Here is a 23,861-nt window from a genome sequence, read left to right as displayed (position 1 = left end):
ACACACACACACATACACACTTAGAAGGCCAGCTGGTATTTAGTTATAGGTTGAAATCTATACGGTGGTAATCAGCAAATTAGATTGCGTACAATGTCTGTTCACCGTATCTCTGACTCTCTCTCTCTACTGCCGTAGCCCACAATCCCATTTCTGACTAGCTCTGTTTCCCATATCTCATCTATCTCTGTGCCCATTCAAACACAACCATCCATCTCTGTGTTTGTGCATGTGTGATGAAACTGCATTTCAAAAAGGACAATTACAGGTTGTCAGCTGCTAGTCCTGGTTTTTCTACAGTTTATCTGCAACCACCATTCACCAGTCGGTATGACCCATAATAAGGCAGCATGCAGGGTTTGATGCTCCTGTTGGACCAACCTTATATTCATCTTCTTCTCATACGATGCATTTGTCATGTCACACACAGTGATTGAAGCCCGTCAAGTCTCTTAGCAAATTACAGGATGTGTCTTTTAAAACTTGAGGAGTAATGTGCAGCAGAGATGCAAATGGGAAAGTGAGTAGACTTTGATCAATTGTGATATGTGGGTTAATTTGTAACTGTCACAATAGCCGCTGCATGGAGGTGAAGCTCTGATGGGCTTAGATCAATGACTGTATGATTAATCTGTCCTCAGTGTTGCTGCGCTGTGATTGAATCAATGGAGGAATGAGACATTTATGGGAATTATGACAGGGACCATTGTGCTTATACTGATGGAAATAAAGCCATAATTAATTGTGCTTAGCAGGAGACAAACCCCCTCCATACACATCCTGTAAAAGCTTTCATTATTGATCAGAGCCCAGCATGAGAGAGAGAGAGAGAGAGAGAGAGAGGCTGAAGAATAAGTGGTTAAAACAAATGCCACATTTGACGTGGGAGGTACAAACACGACCAGCTGTCAAATGGGATCACATGCTTTAAAAGGTGGACAAAGACTGGAGGGACAGAATAATGTCCGCTCGTTAGGAGCATGAGGATGCTGTTTAAGCATGCATAGGGAATTAATCTCCTTGACACCCGGGTGCATTTTAATGAGATATTTTTAGAATCCAGCATCACTGCGCACTGAGGATGCACATCGAAGGGTCATTATCTCAGTTCACTCGTATTAGAAAGTACGCACTACAGTACATATGTACTACACTTTATTCTATAACTACACTATAATATACTAAATGCTATATCAGAAACAATATACTCCTACAAAAAGTATAATGGTGATGCCATAGTACCATATTAGAAGGATTCCTGAATGATTACACAAAACAGGTTCTCGTGAGGTTTACATGTTGCTAAAAATAACATAGTATTACCATGGTATATATCCAAAAAAACCCAAACAAACATAGTAATAGCACAAGGCTTTTTGGTATGTTTTTGTATTTCTGTGAAGTACTCTGTATAGAATATTCTACTCTTACTATGTATTACACTAAAGGATATAATAAATACTTCACTATGTACACCATGTACTAAACTAAATACAAAAGACCAATATACGCAATTCTTTTGTGTGCACTAGACAGGATAATTTCAGAACAATATATATGGTAGTGTACACTACTTGATATTTTACACTTCGGAATAGCCTAAAAACTTCAGTATAAACTAGAACACTATATAGCGCACTACCACATTATACTGAATATTATAGACTGTATACTATATAATACACTATATGGAATAAACTACCCTTTGTTTTATATATTACACAATAAATATAATATAATAAAATGCTTCTTTATAAAGCAGACAGTACCTAATAATCTAGACTATGTAGAATATGCTACTCTATGTATAATACACAATATACTAGTGCACTAGATAGAATATACTTCACTACTTACTGTGTACTGAATACTATGGTATAATCTAGACTGTATACGTAGTAGCAGAACCTGATTTTACCAAGTGCGACATGTTTCTGGATCAACATCTTCGTTGACCCTGGGTTATTTTACAGTCCTGTTCCTCATATACATGCTATGTACTTATTATAGGTAATTACAATAACTAGGTACTAACCCTGAACCTACCCCTAAACCTAAACCTACCCATGTAGTTACCTTTTATTACCAGATCTTTCTTAGGTAGGTACACTGTAAGTACATTGTAAGTACACTACTGTAAAATAAAGTACAGCCGTAGATTACATTATATAGAATTTGTGATGTATGCAACATAATTAAGTATACACTACACAAATAATTAAATAATAAATGGATCTATATAGTGCACTATAGAGTATAGAATAGAATATACTATACTTCTTACTACATACTGAAAACTAAGGTATTTCTAGACTGTAAAGTACATTATAAAGGATTTATACTCACTATATAGTGTTCACAACACAGTTAAGTATACACTACACAATAATAAACAACTGCTGACTATATAATACACTACACAGAATATACTACAGTAATTACTATGTACTGAATGCTACAGTATAATCTAGACTGTATACTACATAGTACATTATATACTATATAATATGCTACACTATACTATACATACTATACAATAAAGACTACTAAATACTTTTAAACAGTATAATATAGTACATTGTTTAGAATATCCTGCATACTACAGTATGTACTGTACTACACTTATATGCTCCACTGCCATGCGCTAACATAATCCAAATGTTTTATCAGGCACTAAAGGTCTGCTGTGTAACACCGTGTCCCACACTACACAACATAGTATGCACTACTACACAATAACAATAAACAATTGCATACTAAATAGTGTACTACACTGAATATACAGTACTATACTGCTTACATTATATAATCTACACCGTTTAGTACATTATATACATATACTACACTGTTAAGTATACAGTATGTATACGTAATGTATGTATAGTACATACTGTGTACTGGACACTACGGTATAAATTAAACTGTATATTACAGTATATAGAAAATAATACGCTAAGTATACACTACACAATATATTAAATAATAAAGTGGATATATAGTGCACTACATAGAATATACTACACTAATTACTGTTCCTGAATACTATGGTATAATCTAGACTGTATATTACATTAAATAGAAATTACTGCACTATATAGTGTTCACAACACAGTTAAATATACACTACACAATGATAAACGACTGCAGACTTTATAATACACTACACAGAATATACTACAGTACTTACTATATACTATGCTACAGTATAATCTAGACTGTATACTACATTGTACATTATATAGAAAACACTATATACTACACGTACTATACACTAAAGACTATTAAACACTAATAAACAGTATAATAGAGTACATTGTAAACTGCGGTACACTGCATACTGCAACACTACTATGTGCTACACTTATATGCTCCACTGCCATGTGCTAACATAATCCAAATGTTTTATCAGGCACCGAAGGTCTGCCGTGTAATATGATATGTGAATGCTCATAATTCCGTCTGGTTACCAAGCACACGCCGTTTATTACGGGTTTATTACAGCCACGCATGATGCACGAGTATAACCCTCGGCAGATTACAGAGGCTAAAGGTGAAAAGGCTGGAAGACACCCGAACAAGCATTTGAGCGAGCAGCTGCCATATTTCCGACATGCTTTACTCTGTCTGCAACCTCCTGAATAATGAGATGAGCGGACGCGCACATTGCGGCTTTCTCTGCGGCTGTGAGGGAGGCGGGCGTTATGACGCGGCGGTGGACGCGCATGCAGGAGTTTTTAATCCTCCGCTGCAGCAGCAGATCAGATCCGCCGGTAACGCGAGGAGGGGGATGCGCGGTCGGTCGGACGGCTAGAACGGCTAAAATAAGCCGCAGACAATTAAATCCGCGAACAGTATTTACAGTGCGTAAAAAGGCGACCGAGAACTCCTCCTCTCTCGCTCCAATCAGTCTATAGGAAGTTACAGGGCACAGTGCCTCTCTTATTGTTCTTGAACTAGCCTGGGAATAGGAGAGCTGCGCTGTTTTGACGCAGTTAAATGGGTGATTACGGGTTCGGTTTGTTGCAGACAGCGAACATCAGCAGCAGCTCCACACGGGGCTCGGCGGAGGCGCATTCACACCCTATCCCAGCGCGTCTCCGGTGCGCCCCAGCAGCTCGCCTCTGGTGTCCCCTCTTTTCCCGTCACATCAGCGCAACTGCAGGATGAGCCTGCGGGGCTGACAGCTTCTCAGTCCAACAGCGAGCAGAGCAGCGCAGCCGCCGACAGCGACCTGAGAGCCTGCTTCTCCGCTGTAGGTCACGCACAGACAGCCGGTGACCTTCAGCGCGACCGGAACATACATCAGCAGACTGAGCCGCCGCAGCAGCAGCCGTACTCCTCCTCCTCCTCCTCCCTCTCTTCCTCTCCTCCACGGGAGCCTGGACACCGATGCGCCATCGTCCAAGGTGAAGCCCCAGATGGAGTCCCCCAACACGCACCATATCAACAACGGCACCGGCGGCAATAACATGCTCGCGGCGGCCGCGTTCCCGGAGATGCAGAGCCCCGGCGGTGGCGGCGGTTCGGTTTCCCCCTCCCTGCCCGCTTTCGGGACGTCGCGCGTGGTCTGTTTCAGACGAGCTCCCCGCCTCCGCCCGTCTCCAATGCCGCTAACGCAATAAACCCGATCCCCACCACCGAGCCTGACAACTTCTATCCCGGCATCCCCTCCTCTATCAACCCCGGCTTCTTCCAGAGCTTCTCGGCGAACCCGTGCCAGGTGCAGGGCTTCAGCAGCCCATTCTCCCCGCAGATCAACGCGCCGCCGCAGAGCCGCCGGTCCCCCGGTCAGCCCGCAGATCCCCCGCAGCAGGGCGCCTTATCTCTGCACCAGCGGAACAACTACAAACCACCACCATGGTGAGAGAACCCATTTAAACAAACAAAACACATAACGAGTTTATTGAGAAAATAACTACACATGCTTAGTAAAGGCCTTTGTAGAATACTAAAGATGAAGGCGGCTGTCATTGTGACGCAATCGCGGCCTTGAAACGGCTTCTGTTGCGTCATAATGCAGCGCTCAATGAAGCCATTGTGACGTCTGTGAGTTGCATACAAATGTGGCCTGTCAGTGCGTCACTACAAGCCAGCATTACTAGCTTACTGCGTACTACGCAGGGTGCACTTGCACTGCTTAGCATGATTTAAAAATTTAGTATCAGTATGTTTCAAAATTATGTCACCCTGGACCACAAAATCAGTTTCCAGGGTCTTAAAAAAAATTGTAAAAAAAGATTGTATGACATTTATACATCATCTGAAATCTGAATAAATAAGTTTTCCATTGATGTATGTTTTTTTTTAGGATGGTACAATATTTGAGATAAAACTATTTGAAAATCTGGAATCTGAAGGTGCAAAAAAATCTAAATATTGAGAAAATCGCCTTTAAAGTTGTCCAAATGAAGAGCTTAGCAATGCATATTACTAATCAACAATAAAGGTTTGATATATTCACTGTAGGAAAGTTACAAAATTTCTTCATAGAACATAGTCATAACCTAATACCCTAATAATTTTTGGCATAAAAGAAAAATCTATAATTTTAACCCATACAATCTATTGTTGGCTTTTGCTACAAATATACCCGTGCTACGTATGATGGGTTTTGTGCTCCAGTGTCACATTAAAATAAACAGTTCTAATGATATTTTCTGTTATTTTACTGTATTTTTGCATAAATGCAGCTTTGGTGAGCATAAGAGCCGTCCTTCAAAAAGATTAAAAAAATCAGTGTGTGACAACAGTAGCTATACATGATGCAACAGTAAATGTTAAAAACTGTAGAATCATACATTCTAATATGAAGCATTGTGAATGGCAGTTATAATCTCATAATTCGTGCACCTTTTAATGCAATTTGATGCTGTGTCATAACTTGTGGTAGTGAAATCAAATAGTGAGTCAAGAAAGAGATGTCACAGTGCAAATGCAAGGTCAGATCAAGTTCAGTGCATTATGGGATACAGTATTCTGAACAGCTTGCTCTGGTTTTATACAGTTCTGTGCAAATGTAGCTGGTTTGCACACTGCATAATGCAGAAAATAGTTAGTGTATGTTTTTCCATTTTTTTTCTTTTTTGAAAGCGGACAACGGGTTGCATCAAGCACGAGCCGTGGTAATGTTGATCATTCAAGGGCTTCACGTGACATTCCAGGGATGTCCTGAGCTCTAGGGCATTCAGTGAAATCTCCTATTGAGAGCTTAGAGGCCGGACATGGTCAACCACCCTGCCTAAATTGCAGCAGTTTTAGAGAGCAAAGCTGTTATTACTGTAATCTGCAGTTTACGCAAGCATTCCACTTATATGGGTGACCATTTTGGTGAATGTTAGTATTCCTTTGCATTTCAGCATGATTTTAATAATACAAGGTACAGATGTGAATCAGTCTAGCATCTGTTTTCCACAGAAAACTCACATACAGTGATATGTTATATAGATGCATTATGAGTGATATGCATTTGTATTTGATACTGCGTTGCCGCAGATGCAATATATTGGTATCTGGTGCTAGTGAAGTATGGTAGGCCTCAGTGGTCTGTGTGTGGTCTGGTCTTTGTGGGGGGGGGGGTAGAGGCGGTCACATGATTTTAGGAGGGTGGCCCTATATGCCACAGTGATATCCGTACATGTGAAGTCATGCTGGTGTAACAGCTGTTAAGAGTGAATGTCTGTTAGCATGATATTAGGGCTAAGCTGGAGACACCCTTTATTCAGGAGTCCAGAATCATGTGCGTGAAAGTGTAGGTGTAAGAGGCATGACCAAGATCTTATATCACACTACGAGTAATTTTAATGTCACAGAAAATGTAGCCTATGTTATCATTGTGGTAAGTTTTTTTTTTTTTTTTTTTTTTTAAAGAAAATAATTTTAGCAAGAATGCATTAAACTGATCAAACGTGATAACAAAGACATTTAAAAAATAAATGCTGTTCTTTTGAACTTTTTATAATTTAAAGAATACTGAAAAAAGCATCCACAAAAATATGAAGCAGCACAGCTTTTTTTCAACATTGATAATAATCAGAAATGTTTCTTGTTATTTTAACTTTTTGCATGTTTAAAAACTTTATTTTATATTGTAATAATATTTGACAAATATTACTGTTTTTGCTGTGTACATTAAAATCCCCAAAGGTTTTAAAACACTTCATCACAAGACAATTACATATGTTTGTATTAAATATCACTGTGGTACATTTGTTTGATATATAAATACTTAAGAAAAAATAAATAAAAATAAAGATACTTAAAAAAAAAAAATTAATTGTACTTACTCTCATTTAATTATTTGCACTTTTTCACTGGAGCTTGATGACACAAATCAAAAAGATGAGATTATTCATATCAAGTAAATGATAAATCTGGAATCAGTGCAAAAACACCTTCAAACTATGTTACACTGAGTTACACAAATCAGTAAAACCTAATATCATAAATGAAAATAGATCTGATTCTTATGACTTTATAAGCCATAGCTGAAATTGTTGAACAGCCAATGAACACACAGCTATAAATGCATATGAATAAAAATCTACAGTTGCATCTGAAAACTGAGAAACACTGGCCAGATTTGAATGTAGGAAGGCAACAAGATACACATGAAACCAATACCTGTACTACATCCTGTCTACCTTTTTGAAGGCAGCATTGATATATCCTTCACTGCCATTGAGCTCAAGAATAAAATGGTGCCAGAAAGTTGTAGTTGGTGGTCATTGTAGTAGTTAAATATACACTTGATTATCACCAAAGCCTCTTCTGTTTAGGACTCTTTGCGCTTTGTTTCTTTTGTATTTCTTATGTTTGACTTACCTAAAACAGTATAAGCAGTAAAGCAATGACTCTACTGGTTGATGCATGTCTACCATTACACCATATATACAGGTTTACTGTGTGATTTACTTCTTGCTGCAAAGTATACCATCTTTCCAGTGTCTAGACGCCATCAACGGCAATTATCTCTCACTATCCCTTAAACACTCAACCAGATTGTATGTGCACACAGCCTCACACCCACACACACACATACACACTCAGGCCATTACCCAATTACACACAAAGACATTACGGAGATGGGTGGGACACTTATTTGGGGAGAGTTGTGCACACAATGCAGTGACGACACATGCTGATAATGAAAATGTGTTTGTCTGTTTGTCACTGTTTGGTGTGCATTTGTGAGTGTTTTTGGCTTATGTTCTGGGATAAGGAGAGTGTTTGTTGATGCCACTGTGTGCACGAGATGTGCTGTGTTAGATGCAAAGCTTTAAATCTTCTTACTTGTACAGCGAGGCAAAGTCTGGCCATGCAAGAAAAACACACACACACACACACACACACACACTTGCAAATGGGCGATTACACCAGTCACTCTCATTCAGATTCCCACACACAGGTTATATTTGTAGCTTTTAGTTTCTGTTAGCATTGAGGTCATCTGTATTCTGGTGTACGCCTAATAGTTGATGAATTTAAGGTTACATAGATATATGCAATACAATTATGCAGTCTCTCATTCTGGAGAACAGAACAAAAAGTACTGATGACATTCTCTTTCATGCACATAAATGCATGTTATTTATAATAGGCCTTTTTCACATTTCCGAGTTTCTCAGCAGCGGAAGTCACCATAGCTGGGTAAACTTCAAAAGCAATGAATGGGAGGAGTATCACAAATATATATTTTTTGCATTCTCATTTGCTCAAATAGCAAAAGAAAAACTCCACAATAGTGTTTTTACGACTTTCAATTAAAAAGTCGTTAACATTAACGATGTCAAATTTACCATCCGTCCTATAGACACTGCATTAGAAACACCCTCACTTTAGCGCTACTTTTTTGTAATTTGATGCAAATGAGATATAATACAAAGTATAGAATTATAAATGTACATGCACTTTTAAAAAATATCAAAATCTAAAAAACTTTCAAGGATTTACGATGCTGATGACTGTTGAAATGTGTCATCACAGTCTAAATTTAAAGTTTAATTTTATATTTAATCGAATTAACTGAATTTTAGAGTGCTTTTGATCCAGATTTAAGCATATTTTATGTGTAATTTCATAATTCTATTTCCTTTGAAATATGGATAAAGTGTATTGTTGGATGTACTGACAAAATGATCAACTAAAATATACTTAAATATAATTGAAACTTGTATGTCATATTTATATATTTGTTATTACACATTTGTAATAAAAAGGTAGTCTATTGAAAATACAACTTTGAATGTAATATCAACAGTTCTTAAATTATAATCAATTCCTCTACAGTGCTTTGTTATTTTAGTCCACACATCAAAATAAGTGTACTTCTTTAAAGTACAAATAATAATAATAATAATAATAATAATAATAAAGATTGAAATGGTACTTTAAGTAAAAACTTTTAATTTGACATTATTACAAAGTGCACTTTAAAAAAAATACTTAAGTGAAAGAAAGCAAACTCTTTAGAAAGTGAACTCTTTAAGCACACTTAAGTAGCCATTAATATTATATTATCTGCAAATACAGTTTTTATACTTGTAAGATTTGAAATACACTACAATTGTGCACTCATTGCAACAAAAACAAGTTATGCAGGTTTTTGTCCAATATAAATGCTCTTTCTTCAATACTACTAATACCTAACGTGTACAGGCTTATCAGCTGGAAATATACAGTTTATTCATTCATGTCAGATTTTATTGCTGATTTGAAATGTCATAGAAATGTGAGTTTGGCAAGTATGTATTGAGATTTTGTTATTTCCCCATTCAGCTAGATACATGCCTGACTAAAAATAGATGGCCGAGTGCGTTCCCAAGATGGTCGCGAGGACTGAACCGTTGAATCTAGCGTTTGCATTCAAGTGCTTGTGTTTTGTACCTAACTGTACTTTCTGTCTGTGTGTAGCCCATGATGAAGCAGTCGCCGTGGGGCAGCCATCAGGGCAGCGGCTGGACCTCTGGAGGGGTGTCCTGGGGCAGGGACCACCGGCGCGGGGGCGGCATGGGTGTGCCCGGCTCGGTCAACCAGATCTCTCCCATGAAGAAACCCTTCTCCAGTAACGTCATCGCTCCGCCCAAGTTTCCGCGCTCCGCCGGCTCTCTGGGACCTAAATCCTGGATCGAAGAAAATATGTTCCGTACCGACAACAACAGCAACACTCTGCTGCCGCTGCAGGTATGTATGTGTGCTGGGATGAGCACTGAAGCACTCGGCCAGGGATGGGCGGCCCATGCTGTAATTTAATTGCTGGTCAGAATGCATCTGCAGCAGATGTCTCGTGTGTGGTGGTTCAGCTCTCTGTTGATCACGAGTACATTCAGGACCTTCTACAGGATCTGAAGACAGTGATGGCTCACAGCGAGGTCATCAAGGGTTTTGGCGGTTTCATCTTGAAGAAACTGTCCTCTGCCTTCATTATTGTTTGACTCGGGCTGATTCTCACTGGCTGAACTCAGTTCTGGACAAAAATAAACCTACCAGTAGAGCACTGCTGTGTCGGTGTTTGTTTAGTCTAGGCTTGGAGAAACTAGCCCTTCTAGCGTCAGTGTGCTTTTTGGCAAAATCAATTCAGTCTGTTTCATTTCCTATTTGCTGTTAGATGTGACACCTGGGACTATGAAATGCACATTAATCTCACAGAATCTCATGCTCGCATGGCCATCAACCTGTGTTTATTGATTTTCTCCTGGCACTGGGACTGGGAGGTAAATATTTCCTCTGAAATGGGTTTACAAAGACATAAAAAAGTATATGTAGAGTACCGTTCAAAAGTTTGGGGTAAATTTTTAAATATATTAAAATAGAAAACAACCTTTTAATATTACTGTTTTACTGTGTTTTTGATCAAATAAATGCAGCCTAGCTGAGAGGAAGACAATTCTTTCAAAAACATGACTATGTTCCCAACTCCAAAATTTTGAACAGTACTGTATATATTATATAGAAGGTACTAATCGTTTCAACCAAACTACTGTAATAAAAAATACAAATTATTAAAAAAAAAAAAATAATTAATGCAAGAAGCAAAATATAATAAAACGTAGAAAATAATCCAGGAATGTTTTTACATGTAAATCACCACGCTTATGTGAACATTTTTGAGTGATGGTGGCAACAAACCATTCAGTTCTTCTGAATTTATTATGTAACACAACAGTTTGAACCATATTTGCTACTAAAATGTAAATTAAAAAAAGCTGTACAAGATGTACAGCACGTGAGTACAAGATGACATCATCAGTACTTGATATTCACAATGTTTTATGTTACCAAAAAAATTAATAAATAATAAAGGTTGCAAATATAAAGAAAATATTCAATATATTGTCCAGCCCTACTCAAGAATTTCTCCTCTCACTTTGGCTTTAAGCTAATATTTACTTTTCAAGTTATACTGTGTCCCAAATAATGCACTATACACTATGCACTTATTCACTATGTACTATGTACACCATGACATTTTGTCATTAATAATCAGAATCTGATAGCCCTTCCCCCTTCGTGACATAATTAAAGCTGCGACAGTTGAGTGCATGAAGCGTCCAACATTCCACACTTAATTTTTTTCGGTTATTTAAGTGCATGATCCGGGTATTTGAAATGTACCATTTATTTTTGTTATTTTCAGTGTGGACGCACTACTCGCACTATTTATACTACAGAACGTCATAGAATAGTGCATAAGTATGTGATTTGGGATGCACCTTTAGTATCAACATGGTACCATATACTGGTACTTTAGCCTTCCTTACACTCAACTCTCGGCTAATCTTATTCAGGCCCTGTGTGCTAACGGCTGTAGATCGTCATATGTGCTGTTGTATTAAACCAGTTTTGTTTTGACATATTTAAAGTGCTTCTCGGTCGTCAACAGCTGTGGTTGGTAATATTGGTGTGGTCTAATTACTCAGGATTCATTGTTCATTTGTACTTAATTTCGGATCAGATGAGTGTTTGGCACGTCACAGCTAATTCCTTTAATGCCGAGCCTAACAGAACTGAAATGAGGAACCTGCTATGCATGCTGTCTGGCCTTTATCACTTTCTTTTTTCCTCCTCTCTCAGGAAACAGGTCCGACTCTACTAGTATCTACGGTATTGTTTATTTCCATAAACAGGGTGCTGTTTTGAATTCCTCACATTCCACAGCCTCTCCTCTCTCCTCCTGTCCTCTCCTTCCTTCTCCGCGATTGCTCTGCGTTCCAGAGATCAAATGCGTCATGTTCTGAAAAGACAGACAGAAATGGAGGAAGAAGGAAAGGATAGAGGTACAATGTTGTTACAAAGAGTGCATTTGATTTCACAAGAAATGTTTTGAAGTTTGAAATTTGAATGTCGTGACAGAGTTGTAGTCGAGATGAGTTTGAATCAATACCGAGACCACGGTCGAACATGCTCCCGAGTCCATAGAAATATAGAGACCGAGTCCAAGACCATTTTTCCATATATCATTTAGGAACATGTGGCCTCAGTCTGGAACCAGACTCAAATCAGCTGCTTTCGACTACAAGACATGACAAATTATTTGAAATGGAGGCAGGAGGATAGGAAAAACAGGTTCTGAAAAGGTGATTATAAACGTTTTTCATAAACTTTTCGAGTTTGGTATTGAATAGTAGCTTGAAACCCAAACTATCAGATCATGATTCTTCAGGCCTCGTGTTCTCCGCTGGAGAACTGAAGCGCTTTTCTAGACACTATTTCTGGTAATGTTGCTAAAGCTATATTTAGCTTCTTGCAGCCTCGCGCTGTCTGTAAGCTCCGCTGTGAGGGCCTGTGAATAGGACTGGATGCCGAAAGCGGCACAGCAATGATATAAGCTCTTGCTTTTTAAAAGCTGCTCTACCTGTGGGAGGCAGATGGCCGTGACAGGACCAACTGGAAGCAGCTGCATGTGACGCGCTCAACACTGTGTGCTTTCCAAATCGCATCCATCATAAATATACACTAATGTGTCAGTCAGTGTATCTGCAGCAGATATTATACAGCCTTTATATGTAGCCATGCACATTATATAGAATTAAGAGTTTTACCCAGATGACTTGATTATTTCATAGCCATATTATACTAAGTTGTTCTCTCGTTTTAATCAAGTCGTGGCCACATATTAATTTTTTCTCCTATTTTAATGTAGTTAAGTTGTGGTCTTGTTAAATTGACCAGTACACTTTAGCATCTTGTCTTACAAAGGTTTTCTCAGCAGTGATGCCATAGATTAACAATTTTTTGGTTCCTTAAAGAAACATTCAGTTCTTAAGAGAACCCTTTTTTTCTTAGTGAAAGAACACTGGAACCTTTTGTGCAACTGAAAGATTCCGTGGATGTTAAAGGTTCTTAATGGAACTACTGATGGCAATAAAGAACCTTTTATTTTTAAGAGTGTATAAAAGTTTTTTTTTGTTTGTTTGTTTGTTATTATCTTTTATCTTTTTGGTGTTCATGCTACACATTGTTGGTGTAGTATGGCAGAACATATTTTAGTTTGCTTAGGAGGTGCTCTTATACGATGTCCAGGCCCAAAGTTATGCCATTATCTCAGCCAACACCGAAGTGCACCAGTGTTGGGCGATATGCTCAATTGTCATATAGTCCTATCGTCAGCCTGTGAGATCACTATAAACAATATTATTGTGCTAATGTATTTAATTATTTGTTTACTCAGTCAACTTCATATTGTAGCATATTTTAGAGTGAAAAAGTATAGTAAACTAATTAGGGACAGGACTTGATTTTATCGCTACTCGACAATTTGTAGGGCTTTTAATAATTTATTACTAGTTAGTATAATTTTACACATCTCACATGGTCTTGGTTACATTATACTGTTAAGAAACGAAGGTTGTTACATGTTGTTTAAGGAGGATGAAAACATTTAGACTAATGTACACTGCAAGACCTCTAACATTTGTATTTGTTTAGGTAATAGTCAAATAGTTATTTTAGCTACTAAAAATGCCATATTTTAAAGTTAAGTACCATTTAACACTTTTTAAATTTGATTTGTATTTTTTTAAGGTAGTTATTATGGAAACTTTAATATATTTAAGCGTTAACTGAATGTAATGTTTTCAGACTCATATGATTTGTATTTGCTATTTAGTGCATGTCATTTTATTAGCTTTAAATGTTATATTGAACAACAAACTTTTGTTCAAATGGCTTTACATGTGTGCAGAGGTGGGTAGAGTACCCAAAAACTGTACTCGAGTAAAAGTAAAAGTACTTATAGAAATATTTACTCAAGTAAAAATAAAAGTAATAGTCTGACTAGTTACTTGACTAAGAGTAAAAAAGTATTGGATAAAAAAAACTACTCAAGTAGTTAGTTACTAGTTACTTTGGATCATATACTGTATATCTATAGTCTATTTTTATTTAGATATATAGATACAATTTATGTAATGTATGTGTGTGTGTGTGTGTGTGTGTGTGTATATTATTTAATTTTTTTATCAGCCTTTATTCCAGTCTTCAGTGTCACATAATCCTTCAGGAATCATTCCAATATGTTGATTTACTATCAGTGATGTTCTTTTTAGCTTTCTATTCATCAAAATGTTCCAAAAAATGTGAAGCAGAAAAACAGTTTTCAGCGTTGGTAATAAATCAATATATCAGAATGATCTCTGAAGGATCATATGACTCTGAAAACTGGAGTAACAGCTGATGAAAATTCTGATTTGCATCACTGAATTAAACTATATTTTAAAGTATATTAATTATGTATTTTATATAAATAACCTCTGACACGAAGAAGAGTGAAAACTCCTCACACAACGGCTAAGTTACCAAACATCTGAACATAACGAACCAAATGCACATTGACGGATCTTCTTCTGTCTGTTCTGCAAAATGTAAACATGTATATTTCTGCAAGCATAAATATTGTGGAAGTATCAATAGTAATTGTGTCTATGTGAAGGCATTCCTTCTGGAACAGAGCTAACGCGGGTTTGGAGGGTATTCATTTCATACTCTATGACAGCTTATTTAATGTAAAAATTATACATTGTATTTAATTTATAAGTTACACGTACAGCAAACTGGTAATGTCATAGTGGTATCGTGTACTGTAATCGAATGTAGCCTAAGTTATACCTGTCGAACCGTAGACAGCACACGCGGTGTTCATCTAATAAAGATCTTCATCGCTAGCAAACAATAGCCTTTGCAGATTTGCTTTCAGTTGACTGTAGATCCAAAGCCATTTCTTCAACGCTCTTGATGTTCTTAAACTTTCTGTTACAACTCTGAGTGAACTGCTTCAGACGCTCAGCGCGTGCGGCAGGGAACTGAACAAATCATTCAAACTGATTCATGAATCAATTCACTGGTTTTGAACAGAATTGACTCAAAAGAATGAATCATTCGCGAATGCGCATCGCTCATTGCCCAGAGAAAAGTAGACAACACGTTTGGAATAAACTGAAGCATTTATAACTTGTATTGCATTAAGATAAAGTAACGAGAGGAGCGTGGCCCACAGTAATGAAGTAAAAGTACAGTTTTTTCACTAAAAATCTACTTAAGTAAGAGTAAAAGTACCCATCTTTAAATATACTCCAAAAGTATCAGTTACCCAAAAAATGTACTCAAGTAAATGTAACTCGTTACTACCTACCTCTGCATGTGTGTTAGTATGTTAGTTAACACATCAAAATAAGTGTATAACAATTCAATTGTTACATTTTAGATTATAAAAATATTTAAAATGTACCTTAAAATGTTTAATTTGATATTGTATTACAGTAAGTGCACTTTATAAAAGTGTACCTAAGACATTTGTGATCCCGGACCACAAAACCGTGTCAATTAAGTGTCAATTGTTCAAAATAGAGATTTATAAATAATCTAAAAGCTGAATAAATAAGCTTTCCATTGATGTATGTTTCATTAGGATCGGACAATTTGGCTGAGATACAACTGTTTGAAAATCTGGAATCTGAGGGCTGTAAAAATATCAAAATACTGAGAAAATCACCTTTAAAGTTGTCCAAATGAATTCTTAGCAATGCATATTACTTATCAAAAATGATGTTTTGATATATATGTAGGAAATTTATAAAACATCTTAATGGAACATGATCTTTACTTAATATCCTAATGATTTTTGGCATAAAAGAAAAATGTATCATTTTGACCCATACAATGTTTTTTTTTGGCCATTGCTGGGTTAAAAATGTACCCCAGTGACTTAATACTGGGCCGGCGGGTGGCAGAGAGCTCTGTTTGTGTTCACATTCCTGCTTGGTCTCGTTGCGGTAATGACTCAGAGATCTGTGGCATGTTGTTAGGCAGGTGTTGTGACTGGGAGATGGGACGTCGCTTTAAACGTCTACAGAAGGGAAGAGGGATATTCTGGTAATGCAACTGAATAACAAAAACAAGCGACACTCACAAATCTCCCACACACACGTTGGTTTCGTTCTGCCTAAAAACAGCCACGCGGTAAGACTAGTTTGGCTGAACGTTCAGTCCAAAATACACTAAACCTAACAAAGCAGGTTAATTCCACTCATGACAGCTCCACAAACAACATTCCAGCGGCATTCAGTATTCAGGGATTCAGAAAAAATGCCATTCCATGTGTTCAAGTGTGCGCGTTTGCTCCTGACCGCATTAGTGTGCTGCATGCAATCCCATAATTCCCAAACAGACTACATCTGTATTGCACATATTGACACGTTCCTCAACTCTCTCTTCCTCAGGATCGGTCCAGGATGTACGACAGCTTGAACATGCACTCGTTGGAGAGCTCCCTGATTGACATCATGAGGGCGGAGCAGGACCCCCTGAAGGGTAAGATCCATTCCCTGCTCACCATGAGAGTCTTAGAAGGCTTCATATGAGGTCTGTCTTCATCACTGTCAAAGAAGATCTGGCATTTGTACCGATTTAGCTTATTTTCATTAATGGATTAACTGAAATAAAAGGAAAATATGTTTTAGAAGATTATTTTGAGCTTTGCAATGGTGTTGGTTCCAGAGATAATGCTTTCTTAATATCAAAAATCTGGTTATGAAACAGATAATTTGTGCTCTAAAATCAGATCTGATGAAGTTCAGAGAGGTTGCAAAACAGCCAGTATACTCACACCTATACACATAACACAAACAAGCACAAACATGTTGTCTTTTGTATTTTTGTCTTGTTTTTATCCATAAATGAGTCTAACATAAGCAATAAGTTGAGGCTGAGGTTGTGTGAAATAGGAAATGTCAGTATGAAATCACAGTTGATTATTTTGTCCCCTGCGTATTAACATATTATGACGCCAACATATTCAACACGTTATTACTCCAATTATCTTTAAATAATCAGGATTGAGCTCTTGTGAAAAAGTAACATACGTTTAGCATACATTTTATGTAGTGTTTTCAAACACACAATTGCATTTGAATTGTAATTAAATTAAATGCGTTACATTTTAAATTTATATTAAATGCAATAAGCGGAATGTTTTGAAGTATGACGTGAGTACATCCTTATATACAATCTCGTAATTACTACATAATGTACTGACAAACATTTATGCTAAACTAAAATATACTTAAATGTCATTTTTATTGGAACTTGTATGTCATATAATTAAAATAACACATTTGTAATGATCTGATTGCAATTTACTATATTTCAAATATCTAATAACTGTAAATGAATATGAAAAAAATACTCTACAGTTAAAGTACTTTACATGTGCTTTAGTATATTCATCAATATATCAAAATGTACTTCTTTAAAGCACGGCAAAAGATTATTAAAACATGATGATTTAAAATGCACTTTTAGTGTGCACTTTAAAGTGCAACAGTCATGTGTCTCTCTTTATGTACATTTAAATGACCTTTTATTTCATTAATATATTATCTGTAAGTACAGTTTAGTTTTAAATGTACTTTTATAAAATGTACTACAAGTGCACATTCAATACAAATAAGTGCACTTCTTTTTCACAAGGGATGCTAGGCCTCTGAAATGACTTCCCATTTTGGTTGACATTGTTTTTACCCCTTTCCTTCATCCACCTCCATATGTTTTGGTATCTTACGCCCACTTTTCACAATCAGGTGAAGTCTCGATGGATACCATCAAGTCCTCTCCTAAACCTTTTACACACAGAATATCGTCCAATAAATAGGTTGCCAACAGCATTTTATGTCGGAGGTTTCAGGTACTTCATGGTTCATATCTAATCATGGTAAAAGAACTGTAATGCACTCTCTCAAGTCCTTTTGCTTTATTTTGCATTGAGCACGAGTGTCTGCGTCATAGGAGGGCAGAGAGGTGCGTGTGGTGCTGTGACCAGGGTGTGGCACTGCGCTACACTTACTCTCTTCTCGCTCAGCCTGCTGGAGCAGATGGACCAGACACATGGGGCGGCACTCACTGCAGAGACCCAGAGAGGGCAGGGCGTGGGTACGGCTATATTTAGCGCAGGACACACTCTGCCACCGTGTGTGTGACTCTCTTCGGTTTACACAGGCACTCTTTTCACATAACAATCAACATGATTTTGTGCATGACTAATAATGCAGTCGTTCTAAATTACTGCCGCAGTTAACACTATAATTTAATGCTGGTTTCTGTCGATGTGCACATAACAATATATAAAAGAAATTATTCCAGATGCTCTGGAATATGCTGTTTCTGTCACAAATCAAGTAATATAACTTTCAAAAATCTGGAAATTGCGGGGTTAATAGTATAAAACTACCAGATTGTGATCTACACGTTTTACCAGCAAAGCTACCTGTGCTTTAGCTTTTCAAACATGGCATCATGCGCTTAATCGAACAGATCATGGGAGATGTGCTGAGCGAACCACATTTCTAAGAAACCTGTTTAATGAACGATGATTCGGTTAATGGGTCGTCACGAGAGGATGCCAGCATCAGGGAATGTGCTGACTCTCGCTAAAGCGTTCAAAACAACACCGTGCTGTTGAAATATTAAACACTTGGCAGAGATATCAGACTGCTATACAGTATTGGTTTGTCTTGTGATGTTGTGCGTAATCACAAAGCAGATGAAACGAAACAATAGTTTGATTCACTGTGGATAGACGATGAGAGCTCTGTGAAACATTGTAATGTCTCTAGGAGCATCCGCGTTTAATAACTGGACAACAGATGGTGTGTGTGTTAAGAGGACTTACACAGCTGATTCTCTGTGTACCTGGATGTTTTCTAAAAAATCTGTCAAACTAGATTATGGATAAATCTCAGGACAGCATGTCCAGGTTTCCACATTTGACCCCAAAATCCAAAAGAAAAAAAAAAAAGGATATTAAAAAGAAAAGCCTTGTAAAAAAAAAAAAAAAAAAAGGCCTTCTCAATAACATTTTGACTTGTTCTGCCAACATTTTCTACAAAACTACAAAAGAATTATATATTTTTCATTTTAGATATGTATTTATATATATTAACATTAAATGTTTTCTTTCCATTTACAAAAATAATTTTTTACTTTATAAAAAGAAAATTTGCTGGACAGTATAGAAATTAGCATAAATGATGTAACTCCATAAATTTATGAAAATGCCTTTGCTTGAAAACTATTGAACTCAATGCAAAATAAATAAAATAATACCGACTGCTTTGTGGTTTTCAGAATATTCTTACTGATAATTTCAAGACTGACACAAGCCATTTTGCAATTTCGACAAAACTTAATATGTTAGACACCTAGATGACATTAACTGTGTGACAAATCAGCAGAATTTCATTTTTCATCATTTCAATTTGTCCTTCTCTCTATCTGACGGGCCCCTCACTTTGGTTGGGCCCTTGAAATCATCCTAACCATCCCCCATGTTGCAGAGCCACTGACAAACACAGATTCAAAGTAAATTTTTCTGTGTCTTAAATGCTCATGTGTCAACTGGTATGTGTCATGTGACAGAGCTTCAGATTTGACGCTCTATGTTTGTATGTCACATGACTGGGGTCAAACTTAAGGGTGACCTAGTAACAGAGCAAAGCTAGTTCATCATTTCTAGAAACATTCCTCATGAGAGACAAGGGCTTTGTTTCACAATCCTGATAGAATTAGAACCTCTTATAAGGCCTGTGATAATAACTGTATTAGCATTGATACCAGTGCACAATATCAGTCTGTTTAACACTGCAGTTATATCGTCTACCTCTTTAAATGCTTTAAATCCGAGGGATTCTGATTAGCTGTCAGGGTTTTTATCATTCATTAGTTGGGGAAGTCATTGTGAAAGTGATTCCAAAGATATATTATTCATCTGCGTTGTTATCATTGTTGTTGTGATGCAGACTATTCTCAAATATTAAAATGATAGTTTTTGTAAATGGTGTGAACGCGGGCAGTTCTAGTATTAAAATATAAGGAAAAAACTACTCTTCACATGAAGCGCATGAGAGGACCAGTCAACTGATTCTCTGTTGTTAGCATGTTGCTAATCTAAAGATACAATGCAACACATAAAAACAGCCTGTCTGTTCCAGTGAGCTTGTTGCAGTGCAATCTGGGATCTAGATGCTTAAAATGTCTCCCTACATATGCAGCTCTGTAGGTTTTATAAGGCTGGCATGTGGCTATATGTTTGATACTGCTCTCTCTCTCCCTCTCTCACTCTCTCGCCCCCACCCAGCCGCTGATGGCCTACTCATCTCAACTCTCTCTCTCCCTCTCTCATGTTCAGGCCGTGTGGGATGCCCCCACCCAGCCGCTGATGGCCTGCTCATGCTCAATGGTAATTATACAGTGAGCTATAGTATTTTTTCTTCTGTCTGTAATACATTAGAAAACAGTCCAATATAGGACGGAAATCTTTGTGATGAAGACGGGCTGCGTGAAACAAGTTGCTATTTACATTGATGTAACATACTCTTAATATCACTCAAATGTTCTGTCTTAATTCATTTATGTTGATGTAATGCCTGTTGTCGTAATTTTATTTTACACATATTTTCCTGTTATTTTTGCATCCGAGTTACAAATGAATAGTTCCGCAATTGGATTTCAACAATTTGACATTTTCATTTGATACATGGTGAGGTAATCCTGTCTGACCAATCAGCTCGCTGCATTCAGACGGAGCATCTGCTAGTAGGACTCCGTCCATTTTTAGCCAACGTGACTGAACTCTTGCTCGTTGTGTTTGGCTGGGCTGATATTCGCTACTCTCAGTTTGGATCACAGCCTCTGAAGCTGGGCAGAATTGTGCTTTGCTCTCTTTTGTGATGACACATTTTAGTAACAGCTGTTGCTTTCTTTTTTGGATAATTGGATCAAAATAGATTATACTCTAAAAATAACTGTTGTTGCAGCTAAAAGGCTTCGTTTTGTTTGCTTTAATCAGTGGTTTTTACTATGTCAAGCATCACGACTGCTTTTGCTCATATTTAGGGTTAGTGATCTGAACAAACCCATAAACAGATGTGTTATACTTACATTTTATGTCTGGTGGACCTCTCACATACACTCTCAGAAATAAAGGCACAAAAGCTGTCACTGAGGTGGTACCTTTTCAAAAGGTACACTTTTGTTCCTATTAGGTTCTAATATGTACCTTTAAGGTACCAAAATGGACCCTTTAGGTACAAACATGTACCTTTTGAAAAGGTACCGCCCCAGTGACAGCTGAACGTATACAATGCATGAGAGTGTAGGTACATTGATGGATTGACCTCAGCCACATCTAGAGACTAGATTATTGGTTTTGGGGGTGGACCAGCAGTATATGTTTTTTTGATGGCCGATGCCAATATCTTGGAGAGCAGGATGGTCCATATAAAGCAATATTTGTGATTACACCATTTAATTCAGAGGTCTTCAACCCTACTTCTGGAGGCCCATGCTGCATCCGAAATCACATACTGTCTAGTATGTTTGGGTTGAAACTTACTTCACGACTGTTAAATAAGTATGTTCTGTGTAGCATGAATATGGGTAGTAAATGAATTTGGATCTGCCATGTTGTTACTGCAATGTGATCTGCTACCATCAGTTGCATCGCTTCACTGCCATTCACAGATCCTCTCCCATGGCTTCATGGGATAATGAATGTGCACTCCAGAATCTCAGAAGAAGTAGCATCAGGGTACTTTTTTTTGTTTTTTTTTTAATATGAATTTGGACTTCCTACTCTTTTCACACACCGATTTTCACCCACTCTAGTAGTATAGGACTAGGAAGTAGGCATATTTGGATGCAGCACCTATGTCCCGCAGAGTTTTGCTCCACCCCTTATCAAATACACCCGAACCAGCTAAACAATGTCTTGAGGATCACTTGAAAAATCACTGGCAGTTGTGTTGAAGCAGGTTGGAAATATAATGTGCCACACATTGGGTCTCCATGAGCCGGGTTGAAGACCTTTGATTTAATCTTAAGATTGTGAATCTTCAGTTTCCTTTTCAACTGTGAAGCAAAAAGCTGGGCCAGTGTTACCACAAAAAATTGTCACATGTCACATGTACAAGCTGAATGTGTATGCGGTTGGAAAAATTGGGCTGCATTTGTATAGTAAGCATATATGGAGACAATGACAAAATTTACATCACTGGCACTGTACACAAACCACAGTGTACATGTTAAGTAAATTCTGTAAGTGTGTGCTTAAGCACTGGGGTCTCAGTGCTGTCAAAATAAAAATCCCGCTTCTGAGACTTACTGGCCAAACAGAGAGAATTAACAATGGCGATAATTAAAAATATTGGTACCGATAGTCTCAATTATTGGTACTGATATTTTCAATTATCACCATTGTTGATTGAAAATATCGGTAGTGTGTGTCTAGGGTGTCTTGGGTGCTTATTGTTGGATGCTGCTAGTGGTCAACTGATACATCTTAAGACACCCTAGCAACACACTGACAAAAACACTTACAACACCTTAACAATAACAAAAGCAATTTCTAAAGCCAAAAGTACTTACCTTGTCTGCATTCCGCTTTGGCATGTGTGACATAATTTTCATTATCAGCACAGTGCACTATTGTCCATGTTAACCAGAGGTGTCCAGTACTGATCCCGGAGGGCCACTATGCTGCAAGGTTTAGCTCCAATCCCTGTCAAACTCACCTGAACATGCTCATCGGGGTCTTAAGAATAACTAGGACCATCCAGGCAGGTGAGGCATGGGACAAGCTGGAGCTAAACTCTGTAGGATGTTGACCGTCCAGGAGCAGGACTCCAGGAGTGAATTTAACCGAAAAAGCATCCTGAACACCTGAGCAGTGTGGCAGGAAACCACCACATGTGTATAATTTCATCCTTTTGTGATTTTGCCTTTATAGTAAAGGAAAATTTAATTAATTATAAATTAATTTTAAAAAAAGTAGGGACAAAAGAGGGGCAATGGGGTGGGGGACCAACCTGTCCTGGCGAAAGCATTGTGAGCTAAGTTGATCTTAGAAATCTTTGGTGATAATGATTCTGCAGTCTACTTAGGCTTACAATGCATTAGATAAATGCAGGCCTCATCATGTGCATAGGCATCTCTGACATCTCTGTCTTGTGTGCTGTTGTAACTGGTCGTGGAGCTTGTTTGGATCACATGAGCGAGAAGGACGTGTTAGTATAGATCACATGATTTTTAAGAGCTTTCACTAATATTAGTCAGTTGATCCAGTGGAACTTGTGCTGTGCATCATGTGATTATTCGGAGTAAGGTGTGAAGAGGTTTTCTGGAATATAGAATAACTTTTAATTATTGTTTAACAGTTTTATGCTGGTTTTGATGCTTTCTTCTTACTGACCTATCAGTCGACTAAAAGACAGTTTTATGCTGGTTTTGATGCTGGTCTGTCTAGGGGTGGGTAGTATATCAATTGTTTAAATAAAAAAGGTGCAACATCTTCAACCTTTTCCAGCCAGATTGTACAC

General features: G+C 37.6%; 1 pseudogene; it reads left to right on the top strand.

The window, feature by feature from the left end:
* Positions 1–3,745: 3,745 nt before the first annotated feature.
* LOC109065326 overlaps positions 3,746–23,861 on the top strand; it is a 30,079-nt pseudogene continuing 9,963 nt past the window's right edge.

Source organism: Cyprinus carpio, chromosome B23 (assembly GCF_018340385.1).
Source record: "Cyprinus carpio isolate SPL01 chromosome B23, ASM1834038v1, whole genome shotgun sequence".
Classification (NCBI taxonomy): Eukaryota; Metazoa; Chordata; class Actinopteri; order Cypriniformes; family Cyprinidae; genus Cyprinus; species Cyprinus carpio.
The sequence above is the reverse complement of the archived record's forward strand: the minus strand, read 5'-3'. Positions and strand labels throughout refer to the sequence as shown.